Source organism: Dendrobates tinctorius, unplaced genomic scaffold (assembly GCF_039654945.1).
Source record: "Dendrobates tinctorius isolate UK_male_01 unplaced genomic scaffold, ASM3965494v1 ptg000151l, whole genome shotgun sequence".
Taxonomy (NCBI): domain Eukaryota; kingdom Metazoa; phylum Chordata; class Amphibia; order Anura; family Dendrobatidae; genus Dendrobates; species Dendrobates tinctorius.
In genome coordinates this window covers 939,539-966,835 of record NW_027361818.1, presented here as the reverse complement: position 1 = coordinate 966,835, position 27,297 = coordinate 939,539, and the positions used below count along the sequence as shown (strand labels likewise).

The 27,297-nt window shown below is 37.8% G+C and overlaps 6 non-coding genes across 6 annotated transcripts; all 6 read left to right on the top strand.

Annotated features, from left to right (window-relative positions):
- Positions 1 to 5,132: 5,132 nt before the first annotated feature.
- TRNAS-UGA (transfer RNA serine (anticodon UGA)) lies at positions 5,133 to 5,214 on the top strand. Its single transcript has one exon. It is a non-coding gene; the product is annotated as a tRNA-Ser (tRNA).
- Positions 5,215 to 8,694: 3,480 nt separating this feature from the next.
- Positions 8,695 to 8,776, top strand: TRNAS-UGA (transfer RNA serine (anticodon UGA)). The gene has a single exon. It is a non-coding gene; the product is annotated as a tRNA-Ser (tRNA).
- A 3,485-nt stretch (positions 8,777 to 12,261) lies between these two features.
- TRNAS-UGA (transfer RNA serine (anticodon UGA)) lies at positions 12,262 to 12,343 on the top strand. The gene has a single exon. It is a non-coding gene; the product is annotated as a tRNA-Ser (tRNA).
- Positions 12,344 to 15,828: 3,485 nt separating this feature from the next.
- On the top strand, positions 15,829 to 15,910 carry TRNAS-CGA (transfer RNA serine (anticodon CGA)). Its single transcript has one exon. It is a non-coding gene; the product is annotated as a tRNA-Ser (tRNA).
- Positions 15,911 to 25,538: 9,628 nt separating this feature from the next.
- TRNAS-CGA (transfer RNA serine (anticodon CGA)) lies at positions 25,539 to 25,620 on the top strand. Its single transcript has one exon. It is a non-coding gene; the product is annotated as a tRNA-Ser (tRNA).
- Positions 25,621 to 27,215: 1,595 nt separating this feature from the next.
- On the top strand, positions 27,216 to 27,297 carry TRNAS-UGA (transfer RNA serine (anticodon UGA)). Its single transcript has one exon. It is a non-coding gene; the product is annotated as a tRNA-Ser (tRNA).

Sequence of the window (27,297 nt, the reverse complement as noted above, 5' to 3'; positions counted from 1 at the left end):
CTGTGCAGGCTCCGGTGGTCTGTGCCGGCCTGCCGGTGGTCTGTGCAGGCTCCGGGGGGCTGTGCCGGCCTGCCGGGGGGCTGTGCCGGCCTGCCGGGGGGCTGTGCCGGCCTGCCGGTGGTCTGTGCCGGCCTGCCGGGGGGCTGTGCCGGCTCCGGGGGGCCGTGCCGGCCTGCCGGGGGGCTGTGCAGGCTCCGGGGGGCTGTGCAGGCATCGTCCGATGGGACTACAAGTCCCATCGGGCGATGCCTGCTACCATGACAGTGATTGACACATTAGCCAATGATGGGACAGTAGTAGTCCCATCATCCGGCTAATGTGTTAAATGTAAAAAAAAAAAAAAAATTACATGCTACATACATACAACATGCATACTACATACATGCTACATTCATACTACATACTACATACATGCTACATACATACTACATATATACTACATGCATGCTACATACATACTGCATGCTACATACATACCACATACATACTACATACATACTACATACATACTACATGCTACATACATACCACATACATACTACATATATACTACATGCATGCTACATACATACTACATGCTACATACATACCACATATATACTACATACATACTACATATATACTGCATGCTACATACATACTACATATATACTACATGCATGCTACATACATACTACATGCTACATACATACCACATCCATACTACATACATACTACATACATACTACATACATACTACATACATACTACATGCTACATACATACTACATATATACTACATGCATGCTACATACATACTACATGCTACATACATACCACATATATACTACATACATACTACATATATACTGCATGCTACATACATACTACATATATACTACATGCATGCTACATACATACTACATGCTACATACATACCACATACATACTACATACATACTACATACATACTACATGCTACATACATACTACATATATACTACATGCATGCTACATACATACTACATATATACTACATGCATGCTACATACATACTACATGCTACATGCATGCTACATACATACTACATACATACTACATGCTACATACATACCACATATATACTACATACATACAATACATTCATACAATACATACATAGACATACAGTACATATAACATAGAGTAACATACTTACCAATACTTGTCACATTGTTCCCCGAAGCCATTGTCGTCTACGGAATAAATATTAACATAACAAACCACAAAAATACTCACCCACGATCCGAAGCAGTCCACGAGTGTGTCCCACGACGATCTTGGGTAGAGAACGGCAGCATCGGATGATGCTGCCGTTCTCTACGGGCTGCAGGAATCCAATGACGGAAGGTAGGTATCCTTCCGCACTGTATTCCTCCGCCACTTAAAAAAAAAAAGTCCCTAGTCTCACTTTATGCCATTGCTGTGTGGGAATTTCCCACACAGCAATGGCATAAAGTGAGACTAGGGACTTTTTTTTTTAAGTGGCGGAGGAATACAGTGCGGAAGGATACCTACCTTCCGTCATTGGATTCCTGCAGCCCGTAGAGAACGGCAGCATCATCCGATGCTGCAGTTCTCTACCCAAGATCGTCGTGGGACACACTCGTGGACTGCTTCGGATCGTGGGTGAGTATTTTTGTGGTTTGTTATGTTAATATTTATTCCGTAGACGACAATGGCTTCGGGGAACAATGTGACAAGTATTGGTAAGTATGTTACTCTATGTTATATGTACTGTATGTCTATGTATGTATTGTATGAATGTATTGTATGTATGTAGTATATATGTGGTATGTATGTAGCATGTAGTATGTATGTAGCATGTAGTATGTATGTAGTATGTATGTAGTATGTATGTGGTATGTATGTAGCATGTAGTATGTATGTAGCATGCATGTAGTATATATGTAGTATGTATGTAGCATGCAGTATATATGTAGTATGTATGTAGTATATATGTGGTATGTATGTAGCATGTAGTATGTATGTAGCATGCATGTAGTATATATGTAGTATGTATGTAGCATGCATGTAGTATATATGTAGTATGTAGTATGTATGTAGCATGCAGTATGTATGTAGTATGTATGTAGTATATATGTAGTATGTATGTAGCATGCATGTAGTATGTATGTAGCATGCATGTAGTATGTATGTAGGATGTATGTAGTATGTATGTAGCATGTAGTATGTATGTAGCATGCATGTAGTATGTATGTAGTATTTTTTTTTTTTTTTTTTTTTTTTTTTAACATTTAACACATTAGCCGGATGATGGGACTACTACTGTCCCATCATTGGCTAATGTGTCAATCACTGTCATGGTAGCAGGCATCGCCCGATGGGACTTGTAGTCCCATCGGACGATGCTTGCACAGACCCCCGGACATCAGCACAGCCCCCCGGCAGGCCGGCACAGCCCCCCGGCAGGCCGGTACAGACCCCCACAGGGTGCACAGACCACCGGCAGGCCGGCACAGCCCCCCGGCAGGCCGGTACAGACCCCGGGCAGTCCACACAGCCCCCCGGCAGGCCGGCACAGCCCCCCGGCAGGCCGGCAGAGACCCCCGGAAGGCCCGAAATGACGGCGCATCATGATGCGCACACACCGCGCATCATGATGACGTCAGGCCGTCAATCAACTGAACTTCCGATTCCGATGCCGAATTCCGATATTGAAAAAATATCGGAAGTCGGTATCGGAATTCCGATACAGCAAGTATCGGCCGATACCCGATACTTGCGGTATCGGAATGCTCAACACTAGACAAGACATATGAAAATGGGACTACTAAATATATTTGAGTCGAAATCTGTCTCAAGAATGAAATTAACAAGTATGAAAACTTAAAGAAATATTACTAGATGTTTCCCATGATATTGATGACATCATTTGCAGATAATAGAAATCTATGTATTGATAGCTGGAAATCCTCTACACCAAATTTCTTTCAGCAATAAAATGTCAATTAAAGTATTTAAACTGGTTCCAAAAAGACAACTGAGAACCATCAGCAATGCCATATGTTTTGATGGCTGCATTTTTAAGACGATGGACTTGAAATCTTCTTGTTGGATGAAATCATGTTCAGTTTATTGTATTAGTTTTGAAAAGATTGGATTTTGCTTATGAAAGATTAGTGAAAAGAAAATATAGTAAAAGTTCGGAATAATAAAAAAATGCAGATTAATTCCCTGGCAGTGCGTGGTGTCAAACCACAATTTTAAGCATGAGAAACATGTGGTCAACAAAATCACTGCGTTTCTTAATATACAATCCATTTATCTCCTTCTACTCTTTGATCTCAGACCACTTCTTTCTCTTCAGTAAGTCAGTCTAGTTTTCATGCTCATGGCTGTGTAGTTCAGTAGAGTTTCAGGTGAACTTAGACCAAAATCTTCTCACAGGCTTTCCCTCTGTGCTCACATTGCAAAAACATCTGATAGATTATTCAACAGTTGAACTTGAAATCCAATGGGGTATCCCCGCACAGGTTCAAATCCTGTTCACAGCGCAGTGTTTTACTTGGTCAAAACTTTGGACCTTCTCGAAAAGAGTAAAATAATATATACAGTATATTATTAAAACGGGCCAAGTGATATGAAAATGGGACAACTCCAACATGTTTGACTCAAAATCTGCCTCAAGAATGAAGTTAAGCAGTATGAAAACTTCAAGAAATGTTACTCCATTTTTCGCATGATATTGATGACATCATTTGCCCATAATAGAAATCTATGTATTGGTTGCTGGAAATCCTCTACACCAAATTTCTTTCAGCAATAAAAAGTCAATGAAAGTATTTAAACTGGTTCCAAAAACACAACTGAGAACCATCAGCAATGCCATATATTTTGATGGCTGCATTTTTAAGACGATGGACTTGAAATCTTCATGTTGAATGAAATCGTGTTCACAGTTTATTGTTTTACCTTTGAAAAGATTGGATTTTGCACATGAAAGATTAGTGAAAAGAAAATATAGCAGAAGCTGGGAATAATAAAACAATGCAGATTAATTCCCTGACAGTGTGCGGAAACCAAAGACAATTTTAACCATGAGAAACATGTGGTCAACAAAATCTCTGCGTTTCTCAATATACAATCCATTCATCTCCTTCTACTCTTTGATCTCAGACCACTCCTTTCTCTTCAGTAAGTCAGTCAAGTTCTCTTGCTCATGGCTGTATCCTACAATAGATATTCATGCGAACTTAGGCCAAAATCTTCTCACAGGCTGTTCTCTGTGTTCACATGGCAAACACATCTGATAAAGTGAGCCTATAATTGGCTGTGATGGCCGCAAATCCCCACACAGGTTCAAATCCTGTTCACAGTGCAGTGTTTTACTTGGTCAAAACTTTGGACTTTCTCGAAAAGAGTAAAATAATATATACAGTATATTATTAAAATGGGACAAGACATATGAAAATGGGACTACTAAATATATTTGAGTCGAAATCTGTCTCAAGAATGAAATTAACAAGTATGAAAACTTAAAGAAATATTACTAGATGTTTCCCATGATATTGATGACATCATTTGCAGATAATAGAAATCTATGTATTGATAGCTGGAAATCCTCTACACCAAATTTCTTTCAGCAATAAAATGTCAATTAAAGTATTTAAACTGGTTCCAAAAAGACAACTGAGAACCATCAGCAATGCCATATATTTTGATGGCTGCATTTTTAAGACGATGGACTTGAAATCTTCTTGTTGGATGAAATCATGTTCAGTTTATTGTATTAGTTTTGAAAAGATTGGATTTTGCTTATGAAAGATTAGTGAAAAGAAAATATAGTAAAAGTTGGGAATAATAAAAAAATGCAGATTAATTCCCTGGCAGTGCGCGGTGTCCAACCACAATTTTAAGCATGAGAAACATGTGGTCAACAAAATCACTGCGTTTCTTAATATACAATCCATTTATCTCCTTCTACTCTTTGATCTCAGACCACTTCTTTCTCTTCAGTAAGTCAGTCTAGTTTTCATGCTCATGGCTGTGTAGTTCAGTAGAGATTCAGGTGAACTTAGACCAAAATCTTCTCACAGGCTTTCCCTCTGTGCTCACATGGCAAAAACATCTGATAGATTATTCAACAGTTGGCTGTGATGGCCGAGTGGTTAAGGCGTTGGACTTGAAATCCAGTGGGGTATCCCCGCACAGGTTCAAATCCTGTTCACAGCGCAGTGTTTTACTTGGTCAAAACTTTGGACCTTCTCGAAAAGAGTAAAATAATATATACAGTATATTATTAAAACGGGCCAAGTGATATGAAAATGGGACAACTCCAACATGTTTTCCTCAAGAATGAAATTAAGCAGTATGAAAACTTCAAGAAATATTACTCGATGTTCCCCATGATATTGATGACATCATTTGCAGATAGTAGAAATCTATGTATTTGCTGGAAATCTTCTACACCAAATTTCTTTCAGCAATAAAAAGTCAATGAAAGTATTTAAACTGGTTCCAAAAAGACAACTGAGAACCATCAGCAATGCCATATATTTTGATGGCTGCATTTTTAAGACGATGGACTTGAAATCTTCATGTTGGATGAAATCGTGTTCACAGTTTATTGTTTTACCTTTGAAAGATTGGATTTTGCACATGAAAGATTAGTGAAAAGAAAATGTAGTAAAAGCTGGGAATAATAAAACAATGCAGATTAATTCCCTGACAGTGTGCGGAAACCAAAGACAATTTTAACCATTAGAAACACGTGGTCAACAAAATCTCTGCGTTTCTCAATATACAATCCATTCATCTCCTTCTACTCTTTAACACTAGAACTACTGAGGTAGTCATTTTGACTACTTCGCACTATGTATTTCTCCTCTGTGACTACATTTTTTGGAATTCCGGCTTGAGACTCGGTGACTTTTCCTCAAATAGGATGTTAAAAAAGATTTTGTGGCAATAAATAATTTAGGTGCAAAAATTGCCCATTTATTTCAACATTCACCTATAACTACTAAAAGGTAGTCTTTTTGACTACCTGCTATATTTTGCTGTCCTTTTGTCACTAAACGTTGCTGTAAAGTTTTGTGCATAATTTTTTCACTGTATCTTATTTACCCTGATGTTCATATAGATTTAGTTCAATTCAGATGTCAACTTTTCACATTTTCATCGTGTTACCTGGTTAGATTATGACTGGGGAATACCGTTATGCAAAGCGATAATGTCTAGGGACCGTTTTGTAGAAATTATGCATTACCTCAGATTTGATGAGAAGTCCAATCGATCGCAGAGACTGCAAACCGGCAAATTTGCTCTCTTTTCTATTGTGTGGGACAGGTTTATTGCCAATTGCATTGCTTGTTACAAACCTGGCCCATACATTACGGTTGATGAACAACTTTTCCAAGCAAAACCAGGTGTCCTTTCACACAGTATACACCTTCCAAGCCAGATAAATATGGCCATAAATTTTGGCTAGCTGTAGATAAGGATAGTAAATATGTTGTAAATGGCTTCCCTTATCTGGGTAAAGATGATTCACGCCGTGCTGATGACCGTTTAGCTGACCACGTAGTCATGAAACTATTGCAGCCGTTTTTGAAAAAAGGTCGAAATGTAACCACCGATAATTATTTTACATCAGTAAAACTTGCCAAACAGCTAAAAAGCCAGGGAACGACTATCGTGGGAACGCTAAATAAGATAAGACGAGAAGTGCCTAAAGAAATAAAAACAATGAAAGAAAAGTTGTACAGCACTAAAGTCTATAAAAATGAGGATAATTTTACACTTACCGTGTATCAAGGTAAGCCAACCAAAAATGTGATAATTCTGAGTTCCGTCCATCCCGATGTTCTTGTTGCTTCTGAATCTCCAAAAAATCTCCAGAAACTGTAAAGTTTTATAATGAAACAAAATATGGAGTAGATGTAGTAGATCAGATGGCACGCAAATACAGCACAAGAACAGGTACTAGGAGACGGCCTGTTCACGCATTTGAAAATACCTTAGACTTAGCGGGTATAAATGCTTGGATATTATACAAGAAGATGACCACCTGACAAATGTCACGCAAGGCATTTTTGCAAAAGCTTGTCACAGAGTTGAGTGGTCCGTATGTTGTATCTAGGGGAAAGGGTGGCATGTCTCAAGTTGCTACATCTTCAGATGTGATGTCTCAAAAAAAACTTTGCCAGATAAAAGCAAAATGCAAAAATAAATCGATCTGTTGGAAATTGTATGACTTGCCATAAGTCTTTGTGTGGGCAATGTACCGCTGTAATTGAAAGACGATGCCTGAAATGCGAATCAACAAATGTTTAGAAAGTTACCGGTTGTACTTCATAATAACGGTTGGTCGTTTTTATTGAGATTCTGCGCCATATTTTCATCTTTCTTCTCCTTCACTTACATTTTCTCTGCTTGTTGTTCTTGAGTTGTTGTTTATATGTGTGCACTTTAATAATAAATTATTTTAAAACGTCTATTATTGTTTTGCTTACTTTACTTTTGTTATTTCCTGTAGAAAAATATGAAAAAAAATAAATAAAAAAAACATTCCAAAGCATTACTGTTGGATCTCACAATAATAATACATTAAAAAAATATAATTAATAAATAACCACAAATGAAACTCTAATAACGAAAACAAGTCAGTAGTCAAAATGACTACATTCAGTAGTTCTAGTAGGTGTCACGAGTACAGAAGTTCTAGTGTTAATCTCAGACCACTCCTTTCTCTTCAGTAAGTCAGTCAAGTTCTCTTGCTCATGGCTGTATCCTACAATAGATATTCATGCGAATTTAGGCCAAAATCTTTTCACAGGCTGTTCTCTGTGTTCACATGGCAAACACATCTGATAAAGTGAGCCTATAATTGGCTGTGATGGCCGCAAATCCCCACACAGGTTCAAATCCTGTTCACAGTGCAGTGTTTTACTTGGTCAAAACTTTGGACTTTCTCGAAAAGAGAAAAATAATATATACAGTATATTATTAAAATGGGACAAGACATATGAAAATGGGACTACTAAATATATTTGAGTCGAAATCTGTCTCAAGAATGAAATTAACAAGTATGAAAACTTAAAGAAATATTACTAGATGTTTCCCATGATATTGATGACATCATTTGCAGATAATAGAAATCTATGTATTGATAGCTGGAAATCCTCTACACCAAATTTCTTTCAGCAATAAAATGTCAATTAAAGTATTTAAACTGGTTCCAAAAAGACAACTGAGAACCATCAGCAATGCCATATATTTTGATGGCTGCATTTTTAAGACGATGGACTTGAAATCTTCTTGTTGGATGAAATCATGTTCAGTTTATTGTATTAGTTTTGAAAAGATTGGATTTTGCTTATGAAAGATTAGTGAAAAGAAAATATAGTAAAAGTTCGGAATAATAAAAAAATGCAGATTAATTCCCTGGCAGTGCGCGGTGTCCAATCACAATTTTAAGCATGAGAAACATGTGGTCAACAAAATCACTGCGTTTCTTAATATACAATCCATTTATCTCCTTCTACTCTTTGATCTCAGACCACTTCTTTCTCTTCAGTAAGTCAGTCTAGTTTTCATGCTCATGGCTGTGTAGTTCAGTAGAGTTTCAGGTGAACTTAGACCAAAATCTTCTCACAGGCTTTCCCTCTGTGCTCACATGGCAAAAACATCTGATAGATTATTCAACAGTTGGCTGTGCTGGCCGACTGGTTAAGGCGTTGGACTTGAAATCCAATGGGGTATCTCCGCACAGGTTCAAATCCTGTTCACAGCGCAGTGTTTTACTTGGTCAAAACTTTGGACCTTCTCGAAAAGAGTAAAATAATATATACAGTATATTATTAAAACGGGCCAAGTGATATGAAAATGGGACAACTCCAACATGTTTGCCTCAAGAATGAAATTAAGCAGTATGAAAACTTCAAGAAATATTACTCGATGTTTCCCATGATATTGATGACATCATTTGCAGATAATAGAAATCTATGTATTGGTTGCTGTTAATCCTCTACACCAAATTTCTTTCAGCAATAAAAAGTCAATGAAAGTATTTAAACTGGTTCCAAAAAGACAACTGAGAACCATCAGCAATGCCATATATTTTGATGGCTGCATTTTTAAGACGATGGACTTGAAATCTTCATGTTGGATGAAATCGTGTTCACAGTTTATTGTTTTACCTTTGAAAAGATTGGATTTTGCACATGAAAGATTAGTGAAAAGAAAATGTAGTAAAAGCTGGGAATAATAAAACAATGCAGATTAATTCCCTGACAGTGTGCGGAAACCAAAGACAATTTTAACCATTAGAAACACGTGGTCAACAAAATCTCTGCGTTTCTCAATATACAATCCATTCATCTCCTTCTACTCTTTAACACTAGAACTACTGAGGTAGTCATTTTGACTACTTCGCACTATGTATTTCTCCTCTGTGACTACATTTTTTGGAATTCCGGCTTGAGACTCGGTGACTTTTCCTCAAATAGGATGTTAAAAAAGATTTTGTGGCAATAAATAATTTAGGTGCAAAAATTGCCCATTTATTTCAACATTCACCTATAACTACTAAAAGGTAGTCTTTTTGACTACCTGCTATATTTTGCTGTCCTTTTGTCACTAAAAGTTGCTGTAAAGTTTTGTGCATAATTTTTTCACTGTATCTTATTTACCCTGATGTTCAAATAGATTTAGTTCAATTCAGATGACAAACTTTTCACATTTTCATCGTGTTACCTGGTTAGATTATGACTGGGGAATACCGTTATGCAAAGCGATAATGTCTAGGGACCGTTTTGTAGAAATTATGCATTACCTCAGATTTGATGAGAAGTCCAATCGATCGCAGAGACTGCAAACCGGCAAATTTGCTCTCTTTTCTATTGTGTGGGACAGGTTTATTGCCAATTGCATTGCTTGTTACAAACCTGGCCCATACATTACGGTTGATGAACAACTTTTCCAAACAAAACCAGGTGTCCTTTCACACAGTATACACCTTCCAAGCCAGATAAATATGGCCATAAATTTTGGCTAGCTGTAGATAAGGATAGTAAATATGTTGTAAATGGCTTCCCTTATCTGGGTAAAGATGATTCACGCCGTGCTGATGACCGTTTAGCTGACCACGTAGTCATGAAACTATTGCAGCCGTTTTTGAAAAAAGGTCGAAATGTAACCACCGATAATTATTTTACATCAGTAAAACTTGCCAAACAGCTAAAAAGCCAGGGAACGACTATCGTGGGAACGCTAAATAAGATAAGACGAGAAGTGCCTAAAGAAATAAAAACAATGAAAGAAAAGTTGTACAGCACTAAAGTCTATAAAAATGAGGATAATTTTACACTTACCGTGTATCAAGGTAAGCCAACCAAAAATGTGATAATTCTGAGTTCCGTCCATCCCGATGTTCTTGTTGCTTCTGAATCTCCAAAAAATCTCCAGAAACTGTAAAGTTTTATAATGAAACAAAATATGGAGTAGATGTAGTAGATCAGATGGCACGCAAATACAGCACAAGAACAGGTACTAGGAGACGGCCTGTTCACGCATTTGAAAATACCTTAGACTTAGCGGGTATAAATGCTTGGATATTATACAAGAAGATGACCACCTGACAAATGTCACACAAGGCATTTTTGCAAAAGCTTGTCACAGAGTTGAGTGGTCCGTATGTTGTATCTAGGGGAAAGGGTGGCATGTCTCAAGTTGCTACATCTTCAGATGTGATGTCTCAAAAAAAACTTTGCCAGATAAAAGCAAAATGCAAAAATAAATCGATCTGTTGGAAATTGTATGACTTGCCATAAGTCTTTGTGTGGGCAATGTACCGCTGTAATTGAAAGACGATGCCTGAAATGCGAATCAACAAATGTTTAGAAAGTTACCGGTTGTACTTCATAATAACGGTTGGTCGTTTTTATTGAGATTCTGCGCCATATTTTCATTTTTCTTCTCCTTCACTTACATTTTCTCTGCTTGTTGTTCTTGAGTTGTTGTTTATATGTGTGCACTTTAATAATAAATTATTTTAAAAAGTCTATTATTGTTTTGCTTACTTTACTTTTGTTATTTCCTGTAGAAAAATATGAAAAAAAATAAATGAAAAAAACATTCCAAAGCATTACTGTTGGATCTCACAATAATAATACATTAAAAAAATATAATTAATAAATAACCACAAATGAAACTCTAATAACGAAAACAAGTCAGTAGTCAAAATGACTACATTCAGTAGTTCTAGTAGGTGTCACGAGTACAGAAGTTCTAGTGTTAATCTCAGACCACTCCTTTCTCTTCAGTAAGTCAGTCAAGTTCTCTTGCTCATGGCTGTATCCTACAATAGATATTCATGCGAATTTAGGCCAAAATCTTTTCACAGGCTGTTCTCTGTGTTCACATGGCAAACACATCTGATAAAGTGAGCCTATAATTGGCTGTGATGGCCGCAAATCCCCACACAGGTTCAAATCCTGTTCACAGTGCAGTGTTTTACTTGGTCAAAACTTTGGACTTTCTCGAAAAGAGAAAAATAATATATACAGTATATTATTAAAATGGGACAAGACATATGAAAATGGGACTACTAAATATATTTGAGTCGAAATCTGTCTCAAGAATGAAATTAACAAGTATGAAAACTTAAAGAAATATTACTAGATGTTTCCCATGATATTGATGACATCATTTGCAGATAATAGAAATCTATGTATTGATAGCTGGAAATCCTCTACACCAAATTTCTTTCAGCAATAAAATGTCAATTAAAGTATTTAAACTGGTTCCAAAAAGACAACTGAGAACCATCAGCAATGCCATATATTTTGATGGCTGCATTTTTAAGACGATGGACTTGAAATCTTCTTGTTGGATGAAATCATGTTCAGTTTATTGTATTAGTTTTGAAAAGATTGGATTTTGCTTATGAAAGATTAGTGAAAAGAAAATATAGTAAAAGTTCGGAATAATAAAAAAATGCAGATTAATTCCCTGGCAGTGCGCGGTGTCCAATCACAATTTTAAGCATGAGAAACATGTGGTCAACAAAATCACTGCGTTTCTTAATATACAATCCATTTATCTCCTTCTACTCTTTGATCTCAGACCACTTCTTTCTCTTCAGTAAGTCAGTCTAGTTTTCATGCTCATGGCTGTGTAGTTCAGTAGAGTTTCAGGTGAACTTAGACCAAAATCTTCTCACAGGCTTTCCCTCTGTGCTCACATGGCAAAAACATCTGATAGATTATTCAACAGTTGGCTGTGCTGGCCGACTGGTTAAGGCGTTGGACTTGAAATCCAATGGGGTATCTCCGCACAGGTTCAAATCCTGTTCACAGCGCAGTGTTTTACTTGGTCAAAACTTTGGACCTTCTCGAAAAGAGTAAAATAATATATACAGTATATTATTAAAACGGGCCAAGTGATATGAAAATGGGACAACTCCAACATGTTTGCCTCAAGAATGAAATTAAGCAGTATGAAAACTTCAAGAAATATTACTCGATGTTTCCCATGATATTGATGACATCATTTGCAGATAATAGAAATCTATGTATTGGTTGCTGTTAATCCTCTACACCAAATTTCTTTCAGCAATAAAAAGTCAATGAAAGTATTTAAACTGGTTCCAAAAAGACAACTGAGAACCATCAGCAATGCCATATATTTTGATGGCTGCATTTTTAAGACGATGGACTTGAAATCTTCATGTTGGATGAAATCGTGTTCACAGTTTATTGTTTTACCTTTGAAAAGATTGGATTTTGCACATGAAAGATTAGTGAAAAGAAAATGTAGTAAAAGCTGGGAATAATAAAACAATGCAGATTAATTCCCTGACAGTGTGCGGAAACCAAAGACAATTTTAACCATTAGAAACACGTGGTCAACAAAATCTCTGCGTTTCTCAATATACAATCCATTCATCTCCTTCTACTCTTTAACACTAGAACTACTGAGGTAGTCATTTTGACTACTTCGCACTATGTATTTCTCCTCTGTGACTACATTTTTTGGAATTCCGGCTTGAGACTCGGTGACTTTTCCTCAAATAGGATGTTAAAAAAGATTTTGTGGCAATAAATAATTTAGGTGCAAAAATTGCCCATTTATTTCAACATTCACCTATAACTACTAAAAGGTAGTCTTTTTGACTACCTGCTATATTTTGCTGTCCTTTTGTCACTAAAAGTTGCTGTAAAGTTTTGTGCATAATTTTTTCACTGTATCTTATTTACCCTGATGTTCAAATAGATTTAGTTCAATTCAGATGACAAACTTTTCACATTTTCATCGTGTTACCTGGTTAGATTATGACTGGGGAATACCGTTATGCAAAGCGATAATGTCTAGGGACCGTTTTGTAGAAATTATGCATTACCTCAGATTTGATGAGAAGTCCAATCGATCGCAGAGACTGCAAACCGGCAAATTTGCTCTCTTTTCTATTGTGTGGGACAGGTTTATTGCCAATTGCATTGCTTGTTACAAACCTGGCCCATACATTACGGTTGATGAACAACTTTTCCAAACAAAACCAGGTGTCCTTTCACACAGTATACACCTTCCAAGCCAGATAAATATGGCCATAAATTTTGGCTAGCTGTAGATAAGGATAGTAAATATGTTGTAAATGGCTTCCCTTATCTGGGTAAAGATGATTCACGCCGTGCTGATGACCGTTTAGCTGACCACGTAGTCATGAAACTATTGCAGCCGTTTTTGAAAAAAGGTCGAAATGTAACCACCGATAATTATTTTACATCAGTAAAACTTGCCAAACAGCTAAAAAGCCAGGGAACGACTATCGTGGGAACGCTAAATAAGATAAGACGAGAAGTGCCTAAAGAAATAAAAACAATGAAAGAAAAGTTGTACAGCACTAAAGTCTATAAAAATGAGGATAATTTTACACTTACCGTGTATCAAGGTAAGCCAACCAAAAATGTGATAATTCTGAGTTCCGTCCATCCCGATGTTCTTGTTGCTTCTGAATCTCCAAAAAATCTCCAGAAACTGTAAAGTTTTATAATGAAACAAAATATGGAGTAGATGTAGTAGATCAGATGGCACGCAAATACAGCACAAGAACAGGTACTAGGAGACGGCCTGTTCACGCATTTGAAAATACCTTAGACTTAGCGGGTATAAATGCTTGGATATTATACAAGAAGATGACCACCTGACAAATGTCACACAAGGCATTTTTGCAAAAGCTTGTCACAGAGTTGAGTGGTCCGTATGTTGTATCTAGGGGAAAGGGTGGCATGTCTCAAGTTGCTACATCTTCAGATGTGATGTCTCAAAAAAAACTTTGCCAGATAAAAGCAAAATGCAAAAATAAATCGATCTGTTGGAAATTGTATGACTTGCCATAAGTCTTTGTGTGGGCAATGTACCGCTGTAATTGAAAGACGATGCCTGAAATGCGAATCAACAAATGTTTAGAAAGTTACCGGTTGTACTTCATAATAACGGTTGGTCGTTTTTATTGAGATTCTGCGCCATATTTTCATTTTTCTTCTCCTTCACTTACATTTTCTCTGCTTGTTGTTCTTGAGTTGTTGTTTATATGTGTGCACTTTAATAATAAATTATTTTAAAAAGTCTATTATTGTTTTGCTTACTTTACTTTTGTTATTTCCTGTAGAAAAATATGAAAAAAAATAAATGAAAAAAACATTCCAAAGCATTACTGTTGGATCTCACAATAATAATACATTAAAAAAATATAATTAATAAATAACCACAAATGAAACTCTAATAACGAAAACAAGTCAGTAGTCAAAATGACTACATTCAGTAGTTCTAGTATGTGTCACGAGTACAGTAGTTCTAGTGTTAATCTCAGACCACTCCTTTCTCTTCAGTAAGTCAGTAAAGTTCTCTTGCTCATGGCTGTATCCTACAATAGATATTCATGCGAATTTAGGCCAAAATCTTTTCACAGGCTGTTCTCTGTGTTCACATGGCAAACACATCTGATAAAGTGAGCCTATAATTGGCTGTGATGGCCGCAAATCCCCACACAGGTTCAAATCCTGTTCACAGTGCAGTGTTTTACTTGGTCAAAACTTTGGACTTTCTCGAAAAGAGTAAAATAATATATACAGTATATTATTAAAATGGGACAAGACATATGAAAATGGGACTACTAAATATATTTGAGTCGAAATCTGTCTCAAGAATGAAATTAACAAGTATGAAAACTTAAAGAAATATTACTAGATGTTTCCCATGATATTGATGACATCATTTGCAGATAATAGAAATCTATGTATTGATAGCTGGAAATCCTCTACACCAAATTTCTTTCAGCAATAAAATGTCAATTAAAGTATTTAAACTGGTTCCAAAAAGACAACTGAGAACCATCAGCAATGCCATATATTTTGATGGCTGCATTTTTAAGACGATGGACTTGAAATCTTCTTGTTGGATGAAATCATGTTCAGTTTATTGTATTAGTTTTGAAAAGATTGGATTTTGCTTATGAAAGATTAGTGAACAGAAAATATAGTAAAAGTTGGGAATAAAAAAAAAATGCAGGTTAATTCCCTGGCAGTGCGCGGTGTCCAACCACAATTTTAACCATGAGAAACATGTGGTCAACAAAATCACTGCGTTTCTTAATATACAATCCATTTATCTCCTTCTACTCTTTGATCTCAGACCACTTCTTTCTCTTCAGTAAGTCAGTCTAGTTTTCATGCTCATGGCTTTGTAGTTCAGTAGAGATTCAGGTGAACTTAGACCAAAATCTTCTCACAGGCTCTCCCTCTGTGCTCACATGGCAAAAACATCTGATAGATTAGTCAACAGTTGGCTGTGATGGCCGAGTGGTTAAGGCGTTGGACTCGAAATCCAATGGGGTATCCCTGCACAGCTTCAAATCCTGTTCACAGCGCAGTGTTTTACTTGGTCAAAACTTTGGACCTTCTCGAAAAGAGTAAAATAATATATACAGTATATTATTAAAACGGGCAAAGTGATATGAAAATGGGACAAAATCTGCCTCAAGAATGAAATAAAGCAGTATGAAAACTTCAAGAAATATTACTCGATGTTTCCCATGATATTGATGACATCATTTGCAGATAATAGAAATCTATGTTTTGATAACTGGAAATCCTCTACACCAAATTTCTTTCAGCAATAAAAAGTCAATGAAAGTATTTAAACTGGTTCCAAAAAGACAACTGAGAACCATCAGCAATGTCATATATTTTGATGGCTGCATTTTTAAGACGATGGACTTGAAATCTTCATGTTGGATGAAATCGTGTTCACAGTTTATTGTTTTACCTTTGAAAAGATTGGATTTTGCACATGAAAGATTAGTGAAAAGAAAATATAGTAAAAGCTGGGAATAATAAAACAATGCAGATTAATTCCCTGACAGTGTGCGGAAACCAAAGACAATTTTAACCATGAGAAACATGTGGTCAACAAAATCTCTGCGTTTCTCAATATACAATCCATTCATCTCCTTCTACTCTTTAATCTCAGACCACTCCTTTCTCTTCAGTAAGTCAGTCAAGTTCATTTGCTCATGGCTGTATCCTACAATAGATATTCATGCGAACTTAGGCCAAAATCTTTTCACAGGCTCTTCTCTGTGTTCACATGGCAAACACATCTGTTAAAGTGAGCCTATAATTGGCTGTGATGGCCGCAAATCCCCACACAGGTTCAAAACCTGTTCACAGTGTAGTGTTTTACTTGGTCAAAACTTTGGACCTTCTCGAAAAGAGTAAAATAATATATACAGTATGTTATTAAAATGGGCCAAGACATTTGAAAATGGGACAACTAAATATGTTTGAGTCGAAATCTGTCTCAAGAATGAAATTAACGATTATGAAAACTTAAAGAAATATTACTAGATGTTTCCCATGATATTGATGACATCATTTGCAGATAATAGAAATCTATGTATTGATAGCTGGAAATCCTCTACACCAAATTTCTTTCAGCAATAAAATGTCAATTAAAGTATTTAAACTTGTTCCAAAAAGACAACTGAGAACCATCAGCAATGCCATATATTTTGATGGCTGCATTTTTAAGACGATGGACTTGAAATCTTCATGTTGGATGAAATCGTGTTCACAGTTTCTTGTTTTACCTTTGAAAAGATTGGATTTTGCACATGAAAGATTAGTGAAAAGAAAATATAGTAAAAGCTGGGGGCGTGGCCTGGATCTCACACAGGGAGGACGTGTCTTATGGCAGCTCCCGCTTCCAGCCACAAAACTACCTTATTTGGCCCGAACGAAAGTGGCTAAAACTAATTTTAGTGTGCCCCGGGCTTGGAGGAGAAGGTGAGGGGTGGTAGGGAGAAGAGAGGGGCTGCTGCTCTCCGCCGTGACACCGGAGCGCAGAGCGGCCTCGTGGAGGGTGCTGCAGCGCTGGAGAGAGATGGGCGCCATCTTTACATCCCCCTGAGCACAAGGCCTGGAAACCGGACTGCAGGAGGCCTTCGATAGAGGCGTGAGACCGCGGAACAAGGAGCGGTCTCGCCCGTTAGAGCAAACGGCGGTGAGAGGGAACCCCCGGTGATCTGTCTCTGGGGCCTGCGGGGAGAACTATCGTTATGTGCGGTGGAGGAGGGTGCTGGCTCTGGGCCAGACGAGGTGTTGACGGCCCCCTATTTTTACTGAGACATTTCCCAGGGTCTGAGTTGTTTTTGGATCGGGGGATATCGCTCTCCCCACATAGAGGTGCTGCTGTCTACAGATTTATGCGACATTGGTGAGGAGGACATTGTGTCTTTTCTGCAGCGCCGTGGTGGGGATTTGACGTTACCCTGTCCCTATCGGCTCCAGCAGATCCCCACGGATGTTTCCATATATTAACCCCTCGCCCTCCAAGTTGCATGGGGCTATTTTCATATAGAAAAATGCACTACTAGACTTTTCTGGATGCACGGGTGGTAAATTAAAGGCGCGCTTTAATTAAGCAAAATGGTCAAAACTAACAAAGAGCGTGCAAAACCGTTGGCTGCACAGGCGTATAGAAGCAAACAGGGTGAAATGGATAAATTTTTGAAAAATAAATCTGCTTCATCTAAGCCTAATGCTAAAAGGCTCCCTGCAGAGGTTGTGGAGGAGGAGCATGTCGAGGACTCAGACTCCAGTGATGATGCTTCAGGCAGCGATGTCACTCAATCAGATTCTGGGAAACTTTCTAGATCGTTTTTTAAAAAATTATTAGCACAAGCTATAAAACCATTAGTTAATGAGATATCTGGCATGAGAGCGGATTTGCTACACATTGGTAATAGAGTGGAGTCTTTGGAGTCCTCTCAGTCCTCTATCATTAGCCACTCCAATGCCATGAGAGAGCATCTGGACTACCACAGAACACAGCTTAACAACTCTTTTCTGGCTCTCGAGGATCAGGAAAATTGGAGTCGCAGGAAGAACATACGGATAAAAGGCTTGCCTGAAAGTGTTTCCACAGAAATATTAGAAAAATCTACAAAGGAGATCTTTGCCCTCTTAATCCCACAAGAAACATGTGATCGAATTATAATAGAGAGGGTGCATAGATCACTTAGACCAAAGCCGAAGCCAATGGAACCTCCGAGGGATGTGATTTGCGGCCTATTGAGCTATTTGGATACCAATGCTATTTTGTCTGCCTCAAGAGACATTAAAAATCTTTCTTATGAGGGATCTGCTATTCATCTTTATCAGGACGTTGCACCGTCAACCCTTGCAAAAAGAAGAGTCCTAAGGCCCCTCCTGGAGGTGTTGCGCTCATGTAAAATCTTATATAAATGGCTGTTTCCGTTTGGTATATCTATACAAGGAGATGGTAGGCAAATAATGGTTCGGACCCCTGAAGATTTACCCAAAATATGGGACGCTTTTGGCATTGCCCCTATGGATATTCCTTCCTGGCTACCTCTGGACATGGATCATCGCACAGCTCTCCCTGTCCATGCTTTTACTGGAGGGCAGGGTGACTGGGTCCTAGGAAAGAAACGCTCGACTCCTAAAAGAGGGAAATCTGGAATGGAAAAGGAGATACCCCCCTGAGCTTTCTTGTGCTTCTCTCGGTTGCATTTTTCCAATACTGGAGCCGGACCCCTCGATCCATTCGGACATGTTCTATCTTATTTTAGCTTGCTAAGTTTGACATTTACTCATGTGTTGTTATCATTCAATTGCCGTATAAGTTAACATGTGCCACTTGTGTGTCAGAAATGTTATTTCCTGCTCTGTTATGGGAGGTATGTTTGACCCCCTACCTCTGCTACAGGCAGGTAGTTGGTTCTTGTTATATTTCTCTTGTTTTATCTTAATAATTTTTAGGGTTTTTGTTATTTTTTTTATCTCTTTGTTTTTTTTTAATTTCGGTGGTTTGATGACAGAGGAATCTTTGTTATTACTTCCTTTACCAAACTATGGGTGATAAGGTGAACTTCGCCACTATGACAGTGGCTTCGTATAATGTAAAGGGCTTGCGATCCCCAAGTAAGAGAAGCCAAGTAATGAATCTTTTGCATTCAAAGAAGTCTAGTATAGTTTTCCTGCAGGAGACACATTTTAAAAAAGGGAGAGTCCCAGATATGTCTAGATCTCGCTACCCGACCTGGTATCACAGTACGGGTGGTTCAGCGTCGGGTGGAGTGAGTATTGCTATAAAGAAAAATGTTCCCTTTATTTTGAGTGATTGTTTATCGGATTCAGAAGGCAGGTACATTATAATTAAGGGCTTTTTGGCCAACACTAAGATTACCCTGTGTAATTTATATGCCCCAAATAGGAACCAGATAGGTTGGCTGTGTAAAACAATGAATGTTCTAGAACTTTTTACTGAGGGTCTGTTGTTGGTGGAAGGGGATTTTAATGTATCTTTGAACCCAATTTTAGATACTTCAACGGGCAGGTCGGCTCAAAGGGCGCTGAGAAGATTACACCTTTCATTACAAAAATTGCATCTGATAGACCCTTGGAGAACACTTTTTCCTTCGGGCAGAGATTACACTTTTTATTCCCATCCGAATAATAGCTATCACAGAATTGATTACCTATTGATACAAACAGCTAATCTCCAATTAGTTAAAAAAGCTAATATAGATATCATCTCTCTCTCAGACCACGCTCCCATTTTCCTTGACATAGAGATAAAAACTCTACCACGGCCGGCTGGGTCATGGTCACTGAATGAGACACTGTTGGACTCGGATTCCCACATTGAAAAACTGACAAACACTCTTGACTTCTTTTTTCAAAATAATTTGCACTCAGGCCCGCCCTTGCCTATGGTATGGGAATCACATAAAGCAGTAATGAGAGGGGAATTTATCGCCCTAGGCTCCTATTTGAAAAAAGAGCAAACAAAAAAGGTTGTGTCTATTCTACATCAAATAAGCTCCTACGAGAGACTACATAAGAGATCTCAGGTAAATAAAACATTATCTGAACTGACAGATCTGAGAACCTCATTGAAAAACCTTTTAAACATTCAATCAGCAAAAATCTACATGAGAAGTAAGCAGAAGTTTTATCTTCATGGCAATAAAAGTAGTAAGCTTATGACATCCCTACTTAAGAAACAAAAAGAAAAGACGTTTCTTAGACAACTCAGAGCTTTGGATGGCTCCTCAATTCTCGGGACTGCAGATATTGCCAGGGAGTTTAAAACCTTTTATGAAAATTTATACAATTTAAATACACCGGATAGCATGCAGGAGCCAGCCACAGCCTTGGCAAAAATAAAAGAATTCTTGACCTCACTACATCTCCCTAAAATAACTCTTGAAGGCCAGTCCTTGCTGACTGCTCCAGTTAGCCCCAAAGAAATTTTAGACACTCTTTCTACTATTCCGAACGGAAAGGCACCGGGTCCAGATGGTCTTCCCATTATCTATTATAAAAAGTTTATAAAAACACTGTTACCTCACCTAGTGTCTTTGTTTAATTCCTATCTGGAAGGCCAGCTCCCCCCTAGACAATCCTTAGAGGCATACATTACAGTCCTCCCTAAGGAGGGTAAAGACCCCAACCTGTGCGCTAGCTACAGACCAATATCACTGCTTAATGCAGATATTAAGATGTGGGCTAAAATATTAGCGGGCAGATTAAGCAATTTCTTACCTAAGCTAATTCATGCAGATCAAGTAGGTTTTGTAAGAGGCAGGGAAGGGAAGGACAATTCTACTAAAGTCATTCAGTCTATAATGTTTGCTAAGACTCGGGGTATACCTTTGATGCTTCTGTCGACGGATGCTGAGAAGGCTTTCGACAGAGTGAGCTGGAGGTTCATGGAACAAGTAATGCTTAGGTTTGGCTTCCCCCCAATATGTAACAGCGGTCCTCTCGCTTTATTCCCAACCGACGGCCAAAGTCAGAGTTAACGGCACCCTGTCAGATAGTTTTGGGATTAATAACGGGACTAGACAGGGTTGTCCCTTGTCGCCATCTTTGTTCATTTTAGTTGTAGAAACTTTGATACAAAGCATCAGACAAGACCAACGTATAGAGGGGTTGTCGGTGGGTCGAAGGTCACTTAAAACTCTAGCTTTCACAGATGATCTGCTTTTCCTTATCTCCAATCCATCCCGGGCATTCATCATCATTTTGGTCTCCTTTCTAATTTCAAAATTAATTTATCAAAATCTGAAGTGCTAAGCGTTGGTCTCCCTCACTCTCAGACCTCCACTATTCGTACGCAGATTCCATTTTCTTGGGCTACTAATTCTATTAGATATTTGGGAATAACGATAACTAGAGATCCCGCCAACCTATTCCACAATAATTACATTCCTTTAATTCAAAAGGTCAAAAGCCTGATGCAGAAGTATAGCCTACCCACTTTATCCTGGATGGGTCGTATTAAAGTGTTTAAGGCATATATAATGCCTATTATACTATATACCATGAACATGGTTCCGATTTGGATTCCCCTGACATTTTTTGGAACATTAAAATCCCTTATTGGAAAATTTATTTGGAAATCTAAAAGGGCTAGGTTGCCATATAAGTTTCTTTCTCGCCCTATCTCTTCTGGAGGATTGGGGGTCCCAGACCTTTTTTTATACTATAAGGCTATTCATCTCAGTAGATGGTTAAAGGTGGTGTCCTGTGCTGGAAGGGAGGAGGGGGATAGTGTTGACTGGGCTTTATTGGGCCCGAGGGGTTTGCCGTATCTTTGGACTAAGGCTAAACCGCCGGCCTCTCTTAGGTTGGATGACATAACTACAACTACATTGCGTATTAAAAGATTGGTAATGGGAGAGTTCCCGGAAGATACCTTCCCCTCAATATTGACACCGATCGGCTCAATTCCCTATTTGTTAGAGCTAGATTTTCAAGACCCATACAATTTATGGTCCAACATCCCTGGAGAAACGTTGAATAGTTTTTATGGTAAAGGCATCTTGCGGGAGGGGTCTTGGCCACAGGGCATGTCGACTCAACCAACAAATTTTCTCCAAAAACAACACATCAGATGTACACTTTTACAGTTCAGATGGAGATTCCCGTCTAAATCTAATTGGTCTTGGTTAGATATTATGGTTAAACTTCCATCCCCACGGCTAAAAATTATATCTCGCATTTACTCGCATCTCATCTCTCCGACTGTACATTCTAAACCCTCCTTTATACACTCTTGGGAAATGGAACTTAATACCACGTTTACAGAAGACCAAATATCTAAAATGCTGTCAAATGCCAGGGGTTTTTCTAGATGTGTACTTCTGCAGGAGAATTCTTATAAAATATTAACTAGGTGGCATTTAACTCCAGCTAAATTATTCCAGTTGGGCCTCGCGGATAATGATGAATGTTGGCGATGCCTCAATTCTAGAGGACATCATTCACATATATTCTGGGGCTGCCCTAGATTGCGGGTGTTTTGGGAGGGAGTTGAACTAGTTCTCAGAAAATTAAAACTAATAAAGGTTGATCTTAGAGCCACGGAGGCTCTCCTTTCATGCCCGTCTAAAGATTTTTTACCAAAAAAACATGGGCTTCTTCCACTGATGTTGAGTGCGGCGAGACAGTTGATAGCTGTCCATTGGAAGGATGCAGCTCCTCCCACGTTAGGAGAATGGTATACCAAAATAAATCAGATCTCTCGCTTAGAGGAGCTGTCTAGCTGGGAAATTTATAATCATAAAGCTTATGTGTTGACTTGGGCCCCTTGGAATAGGTATTTAGAAGACAATCCTCTTTAAAGGCATTTTAGAGTTTCTCAAGTTTAACTGAATTAGACGGCTTCTGTTCTGGGGTTTTTAGCCTCACTGCCCCAAACTAGATAGCCCAATTGTAATGTAGTGCGATGTGTTATTTTCCAAAGTGCACCCATTTAATGATTGTGCTTCTGTTGTCGACCACATGATGTTGATGTTAATGTTGTTGATACTGTATATGTATGTGTACCCTTTTTCCCTTTCCCTTTCTTTCTCCCTTTTCTCCCCTACCTATTTTTCCCTCATTTTTTCCTTCCTTCTCGCCTGAAACCAACCCTTGCTTAACATTTCGCTAACTGTACCTGAGAATTGGGGTTGGTTTTAATGGTGATGTGTAAAATTCAAAAATAAAGAATTTACAAAAAAAGAAAACATAGTAAAAGCTGGGAGAAATAAAACAATGCAGATTAATTCCCTGACAGTGTGCGGAAACCAAAGACAATTTTAACCATTAGAAACACGTGTTCAACAAAATCTCTGCGTTTCTCAATATACAATCCATTCATCTCCTTCTACTCTTTAATCTCAGACCACTCCTTTCTCTTCAGTAAGTCAGTCAAGTTCTCTTGCTCATGGCTGTATCCTACAATAGATATTCATGCGAATTTAGGACAAAATCTTTTCACAGGCTGTTCTCTGTTTTCACGTGGCTAACACATCTGATAAAGTGAGCCTATAATTGGCTGTGATGGCCGCAAATCCCCGCACAGGTTCAAATCCTGTTCACAGCGCAGTGTTTTACTTGGTCAAAACTTTGGACCTTCTCGAAAAGAGTAAAATAATATATACAGTATATTATTAAAACGGGCCAAGTGATATGAAAATGGGACAACTTAACATGTTTGACTCGAAATCTGCCTCAAGAATGAGATTTAGCAGTATGAAAACTCCAAGAAATATTACTCGATGTTTCCCATGATATTGATGACATCATTTGCAGATAATAGAAATCTATGTATTGGTTGCTGGAAATACTCTACACCAAATTTCTTTCAGCAATAAAAAGTCAATGAAAGTATTTAAACTGGTTCCAAAAAGACAACTGAGAACCATCAGCAATGCCATATATTTTGATGGCTGCATTTTTAAGACGATGGACTTGAAATCTTCATGTTGGATGAAATCGTGTTCACAGTTTATTGTTTTACCTTTGAAAAGATTGGATTTTGCACATGAAAGATTAGTAAAAGGAAAATATAGTAAAAGCTGGGAATAATAAAACAATACAGATTAATTCCCTGACAGTGTGCGGAAACCAAAGACAATTTTAACCATGAGAAACACGTGGTCAACAAAATCTCTGCATTTCTCAATATACAATCCACTCATCTCCTTCTACTCTTTAATCTCAGACCACTCCTTTCTATTCAGTAAGTCAGTCAAGTTCTCTTGCTCATGGCTGTATCCTACAGTAGATATTCATGTGAATTTAGGCCAAAATCTTTTCACAGGCTGTTCTCTGTGTTCACATGGCAAACACATCTGATAAGGTGAGCCTATAATTGGCTGTGATGGCCGCAAATCCCCACACAGGTTCAAATCCTGTTCACAGTGCAGTGTTTTACTTGGTCAAAACTTTGGACCTTCTCGAAAAGAGTAAAATAATATATACAGTATATTATTAAAATGGGCCAAGACATATGAAAATGGGACAATTAAATATATTTGAGTCGAAATCTGTCTCAAGAATGAAATTAACAAGTATGAAAACTTAAAGAAATATTACTAGATGTTTCCCATGATATTGATGACATCATTTGCAGGTAATAGAAATCTATGTATTGATAGCTGGAAATCCTCTACACCAAATTTCTTTCAGCAATAAAATGTAAATTAAAGTATTTAAACTGGTTCCAAAAAGACAACTGAGAACCATCAGCAATGCCATATATTTTGATGGCTGCATTTTTAAGACGATGGACTTGAAATCTTCATGTTGGATGAAATCATGTTCAGTTTATTGTATTAGTTTTGAAAAGATTGGATTTTGCTTATGAAAGATTAGTGAAAAGAAAATATAGTAAAAGTTGGGAATAATAAAAAAATGCAGATTAATTCCCTGGCAGTGCGCGGTGTCCAACCACAATTTTAAGCATGAGAAACATGTGGTCAACAAAATCACTGCGTTTCTTAATATACAATCCATTTATCTCCTTCTACTCTTTGATCTCAGACCACTTCTTTCTCTTCAGTAAGTCAGTCTAGTTTTCATGCTCATGGCTTTGTAGTTCAGTAGAGATTCAGGTGAACTTAGACCAAAATCTTCTCACAGGCTCTCCCTCTGTCCTCACATGGCAAAAACATCTAATGAATTCTTCAACAGTTGGCTGTGATGGTCGAGTGGTTAAGGCGTTCGACTCGAAATCCAATGGGGTATCCCTGCACAGGTTCAAATCCTGTTCACAGCGTAGTGTTTTACTTGGTCAAAACTTTGGACCTTCTCGAAAAGAGTAAAATAATATATACAGTATATTATTAAAACGGGCCAAGTGATATGAAAATGGGACAACTTAACATGTTTGACTCGAAATCTGCCTCAAGAATGAGATTTAGCAGTATGAAAACTCCAAGAAATATTACTCGATGTTTCCCATGATATTGATGACATCATTTGCAGATAATAGAAATCTATGTATTGGTTGCTGGAAATCCTCTACACCAAATTTCTTTCAGCAATAAAAAGTCAATGAAAGTATTTAAACTGGTTCCAAAAAGACAACTGAGAACCATCAGCAATGCCATATATTTTGATGGCTGCATTTTTAAGACGATGGACTTGAAATCTTCATGTTGGATGAAATCGTGTTCACAGTTTATTGTTTTACCTTTGCAAAGATTGGATTTTGCACATGAAAGATTAGTGAAAAGAAAATATAGTAGACGCTGGGAATAATAAAACAATGCAGATTAATTCCCTGACAGTGTGTGGAAACCAAAGACAATTTTAACCATGAGAAACATGTGGTCAACAAAATCTCTGCGTTTCTCAATATACAATCCATTCATCTCCTTCTACTCTTTGATCTCAGACCACTCCTTTCTCTTCAGTAAGTCAGTCAAGTTCTCTTGCTCATGGCTGTATCCTAAATAGATATTCATGCGAACTTAGGCCAAAATCTTCTCACAGGCTGTTCTCTGTGTTCACATGGCAAACACATCTGATAAAGTGAGCCTATAATAGGCTGTGATGGCTGCAAATCCACACACAGGTTCAAATCCTCATCACAGTGCAATGTTTTACTTGGTCAAAACTTTGGACCTTCTCGAAAAGAGTAAAATAATATATACAGTATATTATTAAAATGGGCCAAGACATATGAAAATGGGACAACTAAATATGTTTGAGTCGAAATCTGTCTCAAGAATGAAATTAACAAGTATGAAAACTTAAAGAAATATTACTAGATGTTTTCCATGATATTGATGACATCATTTGCAGACAATAGAAATCTATGTATTGATAGCTGGAAATCCTCTACACCAAATATCTTTCAGCAATAAAATGTCAATTAAAGTATTTAAACTGGTTCCAAAAAGACAACTGAGAACCATCAGCAATGCCATATATTTTGATGGCTGCATTTTTAAGACGATGGACTTGAAATCTTCATGTTGGATGAAATCATGTTCAGTTTATTGTATTAGTTTTGAAAAGATTGGATTTTGCTTATCACAGATTAGTGAAAAGAAAATATAGTAAAAGTTGGGAATAATAAAAAAAATGCAGATTAATTCCCTGGCAGTGCGCGGTGTCCAACCACAATTTTAACCATGAGAAACATGTGGTCAACAAAATCACTGCGTTTCTTAATATACAATCCATTTATCTCCTTCTACTCTTTGATCTCAGACCACTTCTTTCTCTTCAGTAAGTCAGTCTAGTTTTCATGCTCATGGCTTTGTAGTTCAGTAGAGATTCAGGTGAACTTAGACCAAAATCTTCTCACAGGCTCTCCCTCTGTGCTCACATGGCAAAAACATCTGATAGTTTATTCAACAGTTGGCTGTGATGGCAGAGTGGTTAAGGTGTTGGACTTGAAATCCAATGGGGTATCCCCGCACAGGTTCAAATCCTGTCCACAGTG